This window comes from Mytilus californianus, unplaced genomic scaffold, assembly GCF_021869535.1.
Source record: "Mytilus californianus isolate M0D057914Y unplaced genomic scaffold, xbMytCali1.0.p SCAF_1, whole genome shotgun sequence".
Lineage (NCBI taxonomy): Eukaryota > Metazoa > Mollusca > Bivalvia > Mytilida > Mytilidae > Mytilus > Mytilus californianus.
This window is the reverse complement of record NW_026262581.1, coordinates 72,766,119-72,780,032: the sequence shown is the minus strand read 5'-3', so window position 1 is coordinate 72,780,032 and position 13,914 is coordinate 72,766,119.

Genomic DNA, 13,914 nt, shown 5'->3' with positions numbered 1-13,914 from the left:
ATGGCATTTTTAACGTGAAGTATAATAATTACCATTATTCACCAATTGAACACTTGAACAAAGATTATCATTACAACACAGAAACTTCGGCCATGATCTGTATGTTTGAAGGAAAATTTGAAGTTAATGAAAAGTTTTACGGAAAATTTGGCAGAAAGAACATGTACAGATTCCCGAATATCTTTGAAAAAAGCTGTACTATAATGCGCTGAAATAAAACAAAGCCACAATGAATCCTCGGTTTCGGTGGTACTGTTAAATATTTATATTTTATTAGTTTAGTCTCCGTGTACGTGTCATGTATATCTTTCGACTTCCACGATGGACCACTCTCATTCAATTGCTATTTTTTGTTTGTTTGTTTCTGGGCTTTTAAAATTTGTTTTAAAATTTATGAAATTCTGTCAGTAAATTTGTTTAGTAAATTTAATATTGATATTTTCCCTGCACATAATTTTAAAAACACGTGGAACTATACATCCTTGACCGAGATGTATTTAAAGCACACGCATATATTTATAAACAATCAGAGCATTCGGTCAGACGCATGCAGTGCCTCGTTTCTGGTATAAATTTGTAATCTGATTTATGTGTACTTTATATTCATAGTTCCTTCCATCAATTAAGGAAAAATCAATTCATATCACATTCGTGCAGGCTGAACAAAAAAATTTGATTATTTCAGTTAGAAATTTATTATGAATTTACGACAATGATTGAATAACACGGAAGTGGATTTACTTAATGGTGATTGTAGATCTCTGGTATTCTGTGTTACATTTATTCACAACTTGTTCAGATTCGTGACGTTTTAGAAGTTGACATATGTTATAGACACTTGTAAATTGTAGAAGACCGTATCTTGACCTCTTGATGTCTTTTCTGGCTATTCTTTCATTGACACATGACCTACATTTGTACATTTAACTCTCCTTTCATTCATATGTACAAATCCTAATGAATTATTACAAAAATGAAATACTGATAGCGCTTAACATACTGTATAAACACTGAACACTTTAATTTTGCAAAACACTCATTTGCAAATCCGGCGCCGCACTTTCTTGAAGATACAGTGTCCTGTAAAGAACCAAAATTGTGCAGAATAACATGGGATTTATTAAATACCAAGTTTTAACGCTCTAGACCATTAAGTTGTTTTGCAATTTGAATTTAAAAAAAAAACTTTAGCATAATCCCATGAGATTTTGAATTAACCCCCATGGGATTATGAGTAAATCCGATAGGATTTTTTTTTAGTCCTATGGGATTTATTTTATCTCATGGGACAAAACAAAATCACATGGGACAAATAAAATCCCATGGGATTCAGATTATAAATATACAGTAACATGTATGTTAAAATGAATTCTGTTTGGAAGTAAAATGTTTCACATACATGTATTTTTAAAATAGTAAATGTAATATAAGAAATGCAAGTCACTAAACTACAATATAAAGGGTTGAAGGATTTTATTTGAAGTCAATGAACTTTAACTGAACTAAAATGATACTATAACATGTCAAATGCATGTGTTGTATATTTTTTTCTAAAAAATTAATAAGAACTGTTTTAAAATCTTGTTTATTTCATTATGAAAACTAAAACTGAAACATATTTCATATTCTGACTGATATTTGAACATAAAAGAAAGAAAAAATTGACAAAGCACAGTTTATAGTTAACTCTTTTCATGAGGTATTGTTTTCATTGTTATTGTTTCATTACAATAAGCAACCGATTTGTATCTCGTACCTAATATTGTGTTCATATTTGCAGATTTAATAAAATAAACACTTTTCATGTTAAGTTAAGTTTTCTTCTGTTTCAGCTTGCTGTGTACAATAATTTAATCCACTATATAAGAGTTCAGTGAATAAATTATTCCATTTCACATTAATCCAAAAAGCACACAATGTAGAAAAATATCAACTTAAAGTTTCCTCTTCGGTATTGACCTGCTGATGATCATGAAAACCAAAATGTCTGACATATAATACACAAAATTCGAAAAAAAATGTTGTAAATGGACAGAAAAACAGGAAGAAGCTAGAGACTTTAAAGAACATGTGTCTTCAACAAGGGCTATATTTTAATAAAAATCATCATTAAAGAGTAAACTGACAATTTCAGTAATGTTCAAATGTTTGTAGATTTTATCCTGCTGATCATTTTTGCTTTTTCAAGTTTCTATCTACTGTAAATTCAGATATCAAATACATATATCTGTATGTAGTTGTTCCTAAATTCGCAATAGTTAAACTCGCATTTTTTGTTAATTCTTCAAAAATCGCAATAATAAATGCACGCATTAATTGCTGACTTTACAGTATCTATTATATTTTTTTAAGATATACATGTAAGACAAAATGCAAAAATTGGTAAAAATCGTCATTCAAGGGCAATAATTCTGATGTCTGATTTCATCTATGTTGACTTATTTATAGATCATTTTTGCCTTTTAAAGATTCAATCTATCTATTATAGTTTTTAAGGTATTAGGCAATAACGCAAAAAATTGGTAAGAATCATCATGAAAGGGCAATAACTCTAACAAGGAGTCGTCGGAAATTTTAATCATGATTATTTGTAGATCTTGTCTTGCTGACCATTTTTGATATTACAGTTTCTGTATACCTTTTATAATTTTCAAGATAATATGCAAACAAATTTTAATATGGTAAAATTGGTCATTTAAGGGCAAAAACACCTATAAGAAGTCGTCTAACAGTTTTGACTTACAAGAACAATAGCTCAACGTTCTGAACATTTTTGCCCCTGTCAGATTTTCTCCAATTAAAGAAGTTTTTAAATAAATAGGCAAAACTTGCATTTTCCCCATATGTTCTATTTTAAGCCATTTCCGCCATCTTGGTTGGTAGGCAGGGTCATCGAACACATTTTTTAAACTAGATACCCCACTGATGATTGTGGCCAAGTTTGGTTAAATTTAGCTTAGTAGTTTCAGAGGAGAAGATTTTTGTAAAAGTTAACGGACGACGACGGACGACGGATGCCAAGTGATGAGAAAAGTTCCTTTGGCCTTTCGGCCAGGTAAGCTTAAAAGCTTATTTTATCATGTTTATGAAAATTTTGAGAAACTTTCATTTGAATCTTACTTGTGAGTACTCAGACTCTTATTTCATTGCTTTGTGTCTATGGTTTTTATATTAATTGTATTGCGCCTTGTACCGATCTTTTGAGTTGAAATTTGTGTCTATGGTTTTTATATTAATTGTATTGCGCCTTGTACCGATCTTTTGAGTTGAAACAATTGCAACAGATTTTTACAGTGTGTTCTTATGTTGTGTTGTTAAACCACTGGTTACGGGAGGGTTGAGTGCTCACAAACATGTTTTGTTTTGATAAGTTGTTACTGACTTTGAACTAGCTGTCAGTAACTTTGAGTACTAACAAATCTGCATTGTGTGTCTTTTTAGTTATGGGGGATGTATAAATTTCCTGCAAAGTCTGGTCTGTGTGTTTGTTAGATGTTTTTCTGCTTTGTATCGTTCTAATGAGTTAAGTCCTTTTCAACTGATTTTTTATAGTTTGTTCTTATGTTGTATTGTTACACCACTGTCCCAGGTTAGGGGAGGGTTTGGCGCCAGCAAACATGTTCAACCCCACCATATTTTGTATGTGCCTGTCCCAAGTAAGGATCCAGTAATTCAGTGGTTGTCCTTTGTTGCTGTATATCATATTTGTTTTCCGTTTATTGTTTTGTACATAAATCAGGCCGTTAGCTTTCTCCTTTGAACTGATTTACATTTGTCATCTCGGAGCCTCTTATAGCTTACTATGCGGTATAGGTTTTGCTCATTGTTGAACGCCATACAGTGAACTATAGTTGTTAACTTTTACATCATTTGGTCTCTGGTGAAGAGTTGTCTCATTTGCAATCATACCACATCTTGTTATTCTTATATGAACCCTGCCATATTCTTAATGTGCCTGTCTCTAACTTTAGACCAGAACAAGGATATTTTTGATAAACGTCCAAATATATTTTCTCATTGAAGTAAAAAAGAAGTTGAACTTTCACTGAGGCTTGAAGTATTGCTGGTTCTGTTGTTGGCATTTTGTATATTGCAAATTCTTGTGAAAAATGAAATGTTAAAGTTTTAACATTGATCTATACATTTAACTAGGGAAAATACCCAAATGTTAATATAGAGAAGAAGACATAAACTGTTTGTTATGTAATATAAAAACATGAAGATGTATGATTGCTAATTTGAGAACTCTCCATCAGAGACCAAATGACGTATGAGGTTTGCAACTGTTGACACCGTACGACCTTCAACAATGAGCACAACCCATTAATTAACTAATGGAAAAGTAATCTTAACATATTTTCATACAATTTCTTATAAATCAAATAGATTTAAGACAGTATGGTATCATGCAAATACAAAAGTTCAAGCATGAAGTCTTCAATAATATCATAAGTAGTACAAGTAGTATAAGGTGCCAGATATGTATTCTTGTTAAGAATGAATCTCTCTTAGGGAGCAACCATATAACTTCAACGGTATGTTTTTTTGTCCGCGTCCGAAAATTATTTTTTAGTTTTTCGACGCTATCAAAAATAAAAAAAATTTTTTTTAATTTAACACTATAAGGTATGACGTACATGTAGGTATCACATCTCTTTTTAATGTTTATGTGGCATGTATATTTTAATGATTTATAGATATTTAAGTAAAAGTGCATTTTCAACGACATAAAATTAGAAGCAAATCAATTACCAAACATCACAAATTGCTATCTTACGTTTCAGATAATCTCTCTCTCTCTCTCTCTCTCTCTCTCTCTCTCTCTCTCTCTCTCTCTCCCTTTAAAGTAAAAGTGCATCTTCAAAGACATAAAACTAATGTCAGCTACGTCCGAGAAGGTTCATTTTCTTATAAGAGGTTATTGAATGAAAGGGGGAGGGGGTCAGAAGGGGTTTGAAGTTATGCATGCATAGTGTGAATTTTGAATTAAATAGAACTTTATGATGTAGACATGTATAATACTGTTACTTTAATGATTCATCCCTTATTTTATTGATTTTGTATTTACATTGTATCATAGATCAAATTTATTAGTTCAGTGTATGTTCACTTGTGTAAATATGTCTTTTGATTGAGTTAAGCCATTTCAATTGATATTTTATAGTGTTTCTTTCTATGTTGTGATGTTACACTATTGTTTCAGATAAGGGTGAAGGTTTAGTTCCATTAAAACGTTTGAACCCGCTGCAATTGTTTGCACCTGTCCTAAGTCAGGAATCTGATGTTCAGTAGTTGTCGTTTATTGATGTGGTTCATAAGTGTTTCTCGTTTCTCGTTTTTATATAGATTAGACCGTTGGTTTTCCCGTTTGAATAGTTTTACACTAGTAATTTTTGGGGCCCTTTATAGCTTGCTGTGCGGTGTGAGCCAAGGCTCCGTGTTGAAGACCGTACTTTGACCTATAATGGTTTACTTTTATAAATTGTGACTTGGATGGAGAGTTGTCTCATTGGCACTCATACCACATCTTCTTATATCTATGTATATGGTAAAGATAACAATTGGGAAATTTATGTATAAGAGACCATGTCATTATTATAATTACTATCCCACACAAAAGTTGTCAATTATCACCTTTAGGGTGTGTTATTCAACATTTATATGTACTGATCACCTCAATACACTTCGATTGTAGTAAAGTGACAACATATTAACGAAGGTCAATTCAAAGTGACATATACACGAAGTCCTGATCTAACGAAAAGAAAAAGGTCGTATAAAAGCTTAACAACTGCTTAATAAAAGTAATTAGTTTGACCTTCAAAAATAGAAACTATGGAAACAAATATTTCAATACAGAAAAAGCAATTGCATTAGCATATCTGGTAAACAGTTCCTCGGATAACTACTAGTATTTGAATTCTGCTAAACGTTTTGCATTATGCATACATGCACGTAGTAATTAATTCATCAGTTGTTAAATTACTGTTTAATTTGCATTATAAGTTCTTTAATAAAAGTCTATGATAAAAGACAAAAACAGTTTTTTCAATTTATAATTGCAATATTAAATCATTGATGTTCATAACCTTTCTGTCAACATTTTTCCGCATTTTTAGTATGAAATGTATATATTAGACAGGAAGATGCTTACTTCACATTGACAAGTCCGCTTTCTTTTTCTTACTCGATTCTTCTACGGAAGACGCATGTAGGCTGCCGTCTCGCATGCCATGTGCTTGAAAAACCAGGAAATCACTTAGACCAAAAATTTAAATAGCATGTCCGGTAAGAAAATCTGTTAAGTTTGGTTAAATTCTGAAAATCCTTTTTTGCTGATTAACAAACTTAAATATGGAGATATTGGTTTCCATGTTTTATCCTTGGAAACCCCAAAAATTATACAGATAAAACATTAAAATATCAGGGACACATGCATGCAATATATTGTCCGGTGAAAAAAAATGGAATTGCGGATTAGCAAACTGAAATGGGTATCCATGTTTTATCATTGGAAACACCAAGACAACTCAGATATAAGATAATAAACAGATAGTACATAGCTTCATGTCCAGTAGAAGAATCTGTGCAAATCAGGTTTTATTGCGGCAATCCATTTTCAAGGCTGCTGACTAACAAACTTAAATATGGAGATATTGGTGTCTATGCTTTATCATTGGAAACCCCAAAAATAGTACAGATAAAGTTAAAATATCAGGGACACAGCTTCCTGTCTTTTAGAAGAATCGGTGCGAGTTCTGTAATGCCATTTTCTAAGAATTGCGGATTAACTTAGTGTGACGCAGACGAAGACGACGTTTTTAGATTTGATATACTGAAAGACGCATTCAAACAGTGCAAATATAGCAATATCAGACGCATAGTAATTTTCTTCTAATATAATTTGTGCTCAGGTGCTAAGGGCATAGACCTCGCGACAGTGATGTCTTCCCATCAGGACAAATGAGATACTTAATACCAAACAAGAACTGTAATCCCATAGTTTGTGGTATGTTAAGTAGGTCTTAGTGCTTTTAATACAGCTACTTGGACAACATTAGAAAAAAATGTTTAAATTAAGAAAGATTAAGTTTTTACACATGCTCACTAAGGGCGTAATCTAGGGTGAATGTTCTCTATCCAATGCCCACATTTATATATATTCTTGCTTCACAAATTCAGATACTAGTACTTCTTAAAATATTTTTTTTTTAATTTGTAAAAAATGGTGTTGACATCTAATCAGGTGACAAACTAATTAAGTTTCTTGTTATATAGGTAATTTGACAGGTAACCTTGAATTGTAAATCATCAGCAAAAAAGTATTTGTATGAACGCACACAACAAAAAGGAAGACAGCGTGGGACCATTTTAGAGCAGAGCATAAATATCAGGTTTTTTAGAAGAGGGGTATTAAGAAAATCTCTTTTCAGAGATCTGATTCTTTATTTCCTCCCCGAGCGGGTCTGGAACCTGTACTTTTCGCCTCACTTCTACGACAACCCCGCCTAGTATTGCGCAGACGCCTTATCCCCTCATACATATATATATATATATATATATAGAGGTCTATAAAAAGGACCAACCAGCAAATTTACTATGTACCGGATCGTCTAGAATAGACGATACTGTGCAGATAAGGAAAAAAATTATATAAGTCTAGAGATTTGCACAACGATACTAATATAAGATGGTATTATACGAAGATGTTGTTAATAAATCGTGTTGACAAATATTTCGGCTTAACAAATAGCCTTCTTCGGTGTCAATTATTTTAACAATACTGATAATATGTATAAAAATAGCTCAATAATACAGGTAAGTTTTGGTCTATTGATTTAATCCAAAATCCTGAACATCATAATATAAAACAAAACTCAATACTCAAATATACGTGACTGTGTATATTTACAACCCAAAATGAGTGAAAAATAAAACTTAGTATTTTTTATTGATGCCGTTTGGATGATGTACATTTAGTTCCTTTATCCAAAAGCTTTCCCGAACCTGTCGCTGGGCATCACTCCAGTGATTGTTCTGTTCAATCACTAGGATCTTCATGCGGTTAAAGTCAGCAAGTGTGTGACCAGACTGTCTGAAATGCTGAGAAACTGGGAGAAGTGGCTTCTTAGAGATATCACTCCTATGGCCATTGAGGCGTTTGTGGAAAGGCTGCTTTGACTCACCAACATATTGGAGGCCACAAACCGAACAAAGAGTTCAAATGATGAAGATAAAGCAATTAAAGGTTATTTTACGGCCTTCAACAATTAAGAAAAAGCCACACTGTATAGTAAGCTTAAAAAGGCCCCAACATGAAAAATGTGAAATAATTCAAACAAGAAAACTAACGGCCTACTCTATAGGCATTGTATGAACACATATATTATATATAACTAGAAAGTACTGCATCAACTGCGGAAATTTCCTTGTTCGTGGTCAAAAGCTCTTTTCTAAAGTGTCTTTATTAGAAAATGATCGTCAAAAACACTTCATCGAAAAAGAAAATTTGCACGTTACATGCAATCAACAACCGAAACCATTTGAATCCACAACACGTGACCAATGTCAAATAATGGGCTTGAATCAATAATATACATTTGCTGGGCAAATGTAAATACAGATCTTGAACAAACAATAATCATACGATGTTAAAGTTTAAACTGCGATATGAGATTAAAATAATAAATTATCATCGAACAACGACCTCATGTTTATTTTTTCATAGTGAAGTACACTTTGATAGACATCATTAGGGTTAACCTCCCTCATAACTATTTTGACAGGCGTTTAACCAGACAAACAAAAATGATAAGCCGTGACGTAACGATGATGGGATAAAAAAAAGTTGATAAGATATATCACAGAAAATCCTAAAGCCTTAAAGGTGTGAACTGATTATAATTATATGACAATATATATGTATATGGGGTTTAAGATTTTATATCTTCTGTGTTTGTTGAAATGTGTGTTTGCGGATTGTACGGGTGTATGAATGACGTAAAAGACAAATGAATATACTATATCGAAAACATATTTCTTCCTAATATTAATCTAAATCCTATCACTCGTTGACATTTCTGACATTTTCAATTTTTACACATATGTCATTTAATATCATGAGAGCAGAAACCCTTAAAAAAACGTGTTCTTGCCATTTTATATTGTCAATATTAAATCCATACAGCTTTTCAGTCTGCCTTCATGCTTTATGGTAACTATGTAAAACAATCATTAGATATTAAATCTGCAAAATTTTCCGCCCGAAAGCACACCGACTATTAAGTAGTCTTGAACAAACTGGACGTGAATAATCAGCAATATTGACCATAGAGTATAGTGTTTACCAGATATTTATGCTTAAATGAGTTATGTTATATCATATATATGTATCATATCCTTCCTTCTGTACTATCATATATTATAACTTCATTATTTGCACCATTTATATGCACCTTTCATATCTTAAATAATCTAGATCAAATGAAGCTTGATTAACATTAGATGGAAGTTTATGCTTCTCAAAACATTACAAATTGTGTGTATGTATTTGTTATTTACATTATAATATATGTTCTATTTGTCCATTCGTGTTGTGGCTCATAAAATTCGATTTTCTTAACGCCTCTTGTAGAATTTGTAGCCGACTGTTTGTTTTGAACCTTCTACTAGGAACTGGATGGGTCTTCGTTTATTTCTGTATTCTCGAATTTTTAATGTCATTTTTCTCTTTTCTTTCTTTTTTGCCCATTGTTCTACATTCTATAAACCTCATACAGATCCTCTTCTACCTATTTATATCTTATGATCCGATTATTCTCTGTAACCCTCATCCAGATCCTCTTCTACGTGTTTATAATACACCACAGTCCACGATGCTATACCTTATGATGTCTTTGTATGTTCTTACACAAACTTTGTTGTTTTTATTACTTACTTCCGGTCACATTATTGTTAGTTATCGTTCCTAAATTTGATTTTCCCAACTTTCTTTTCGATTTTTCGTCTAAATCGACCATAGTCGACGATTTTCTTTGAATTGTATCGTATACCTTTTGCATAAATAAGAATCGACCATTTTATCTTACTTTGATCTTTGTTGAGGTCGTATGCAAACAGTTTTTCTTGTTGGAAAGTATGATGTCTTACTGTAGTCCCACGTTTCAGTGGAAATTCATCATAGTTTACAAACAAAATTAAAAGGAGTACTTCTAGTTTACAGAGGAAATAGAATAGAGATTCTCTAGCGTCGTCAATGTACCAGTTGACTTTATTATTGAACTTATGAGTCCGTTTAACTTGTATGAACGACACAAAAATTTTTAAATCATAATACTTTTTATGTAATACTTATTGAACTGTAATATTCTCCGGAAACATTATTGTTCTGATTGTTACTTTACAAACTTCCATTGTGTATAAAATATATATATAGCTGATGTTCGATACAAAAAATGAAAACAATGATTTATAAAGTTCATGCGTCCGAAGCACTTTTCTGGATTTTTCTGGATACAACATTGATTATGTTTTTATTTTATTTCAAAGGGGTGTAACAATACCGTTTATTGTGTATAAAGTGGCGTGCACAATGTTATTTACACTTCGTGCCAAAACGAATAAAAGAAGTATACTTTATAGTCAGGTATACATTAGCTTTTTGTCTTTAGTTTTTGATAAAAAATATCTATTGCTATATAAAAAATTGTTTCTACTAGTATATGAATAATAACAGAACTGTTTAAACAATCCTTTAAAACCTTGTTAATTCTACAAATGAATGGGATAGAGTCACGAGGGTTAAGCATGATCAGTATTCAAACCAGACTTAACAGCACAGGATATTCATAGTAAAGTCAAACATAATTATGATACTGAGTCAATCCCGCTAAGCCTGGATTTCATATCAAGATCAATATAAACTTATTTACTACGAAGCAGAGAATAATCTTGTTTAAGATGTTAACCTATACTTTAACTTCCGGATTCAAGATTAAAGTCTTGCATGCTACATTATGATAGCTTAATTTTGTTCTGAAGGGGCGAAAAGATATGCATGCTAACAACACGAAAATCAATACATAACCTATATCACAGACACATTAAGCTATATATACATTTCCATGTGCTTCTCTTTGAATTTCCTAACTTTTTTTTAACTCCTTCCATCCCTGTAATCCCACCTTTACTCACTATTGCAGGATCAAATGTCGACAAAACCAGTTGCCGTTTAAATTTCTTTGTCTTGAAAATCAGAACTTTTAAAATGCTTCAACTTCAACTATCATTTCAAATCAATGTTTGAAAATTATGTTCATACTCTTTGTAGTTCTAACCATAATGGTTTACTGTGTAGCCTTACGATACATGTTGTCTTTGTGGAATTAATTAAAGAATAAAGAAAAAGGAATATATAAAGAATATTCATTGTTCCAATTAAGGATCCTAAATGGGCAACACGGCATTCAAACTAACAAACATTACATTGCAAGTTGATAACAGTTAAGAGTTATATTCGTATACTTGATTATTGTTTTTTTTTTTGGGGGGGGGGGGGGTGGTCTTTTTCTTCTTCGGTTAAATGTCTGATTTACTCTTGCCATGGATTTATGATTCCCGTCCGAGTACAAGTAAATTTATCTATAAGTACCCGGTCGGGAATCAGAAAACTCATCAATATTGGCATAAATGCATCGTGACTAAGAAAATATAAATTCAAAATCATCAGATTTCTTGCACCTGCTTAACGGTAGGTTCCCATTTAATAAAAGTGTCGGCAGTATTCTGTGTCTGCGTTGGTCGCCCAATAAAGTTATAATTATGTTTCCATGACTTCATTCACAGAGATCCAATTCGATAATTTATTCTGCCGTTTTTCTCTAAGTTTACGTAGAATATTATGCTGTATTTGACATTGGTTAAGATCCTCGATCAGCTATATTCTCCCTCGATTCTTCGAGTCTTGGGCCTGTAAGCTTTCCTCAAATCTTCACCAATGCCAATACAGAAACAGTGAGTTGATTATAGACGAAACAGCAGAATAAACTATCGAATAGGATCTGTGTGAATCAAGTCCTCGAATCGTAATTCTATTTGTTTTATGTTTGACTCTTAAATGTTATTTTGGTGTCGCTTGTTTAGCTGTTTCATTCGACTGTTTATACGTAAATAATTGAACAAAAATGTCATATCTGATATAAAATAACACCATTCCATTTAAAACTTTTGTATAAATGTTATTTAATTATAAATGACCCAGAATAAAGATGTTCTATGAATGTTATTTAATTATAAATGACCCAGAATAAAGATGTTCTATGAAAGATGTTACCATGATCAAGAGATGGTACTTCAAAAGTACACTTTTATATGCATCTATTAGGGGCAAAAATCTTTTTGCTAGAAGTCTTAAAAACAACAGTAAACTTATAATTTAGTCATGTAAAGATATTGCTAATATCCTTACAAGAAAACAACTATTCATGGAAGTTCTCTTGAAAGTTCTGCAGTAAGTTTGTCAAATGTACTTTTATATATGTACTATTTGCTCGTAAGTCATGGACATAAGGTCAAATGTTAAATGAACTTTAGATAACTGTATATTTCTCTGTAAGAAGGATTGATTTCAGGATTTTATCATCAGCAATATTGTACTATGTTTATATAAATACAGATAGATCAATTTCTGATATATTATCTTTAATAATCATCAAATCGATAGACAAAACCAATCCTATCTATAATAATGGAGGTCACAGTATACAAATGTATTAAACGCTACATCCAAAACTTCCTGGAGGCTGTATATAGCATAAATAAAAAGAGAAAAAAATACATTGGATATCAAGATACATTACTTGATAGTAAATTTTATAATAAAACAAATTCTGATTATTGAATTTAATATTCTTTTCACTCTAGTAATAATAATAAAAAACACAAAACAGCTCACCACTACCTACTCAACTTAAACTATATTTAAAATGATTTGCTTAAATTAAGCACCCAGACAGATTCCATATTGGTGATACATGTTTATTTGATTAAAAATCTGTGGTAGAACCTAGACAGGTGAAATTATAAGAACCTGTGGTAGAACCAATGCAGGCGAAAAAAAAACTAGAATAAATTGTGGTTGGTAGTTACAATGTAAATGTGTCAACCAAGTGAAATATATAACGCAATAGTTTACTCTTAGTCATTTTTAAAAGGTTACTTATTTGTAGATGACTACTAGGATGGTTATCAATTTTCTAAGATTTTCATTGCAGTCAATTTAGTATAGCGTAAAAGATTATTTCGCTTCTGTCGATTTCTGTGCACCTGACATATTGAAAACATTCATAACCATCAGATAAAAATTTATCTTTCCTTAACTGATTGCATGGAAAGCATCAAAAGGTATTGACATAATATATAACCATTAAACAGTACTGACATAAAATATGACCATATCAATTCACACAGTACTGACATAAAATATGACCATTACACAGTACTGACATAGAATATTACCATTTAACAGTACTGACATGCCCCCAAGGGTGACTGGGGAATAGAAGTATGGCCACCATTGGTCTTTCTCCGACCGGCAGTAAAATCCTTGCTAAAGTGGGGCGTCCGTTTGGCTGTGCGGGATGTACAAATTTGCAGCCACGTCCGGTCAGAATGGGGACGTTAAATCCGATGCCTCGTATAAAGAGAGTGCCACGCTCTTTGCACGTTAAGAACCATTGCAACACCTCTTTAAGGGGTCCGTAGGTGACCTGTTGCAAGGCTAAATTTCTGTTCCTATCCAATATACCCTCATTTCCCGTGGCAGTCTAAATTTCCCGGAAGCCCCTTTTACAGAACCTACCTATTGTATTTATTGTTAATTTGTTCTCGTCCTGAATATGCATGAAATATTTGCCA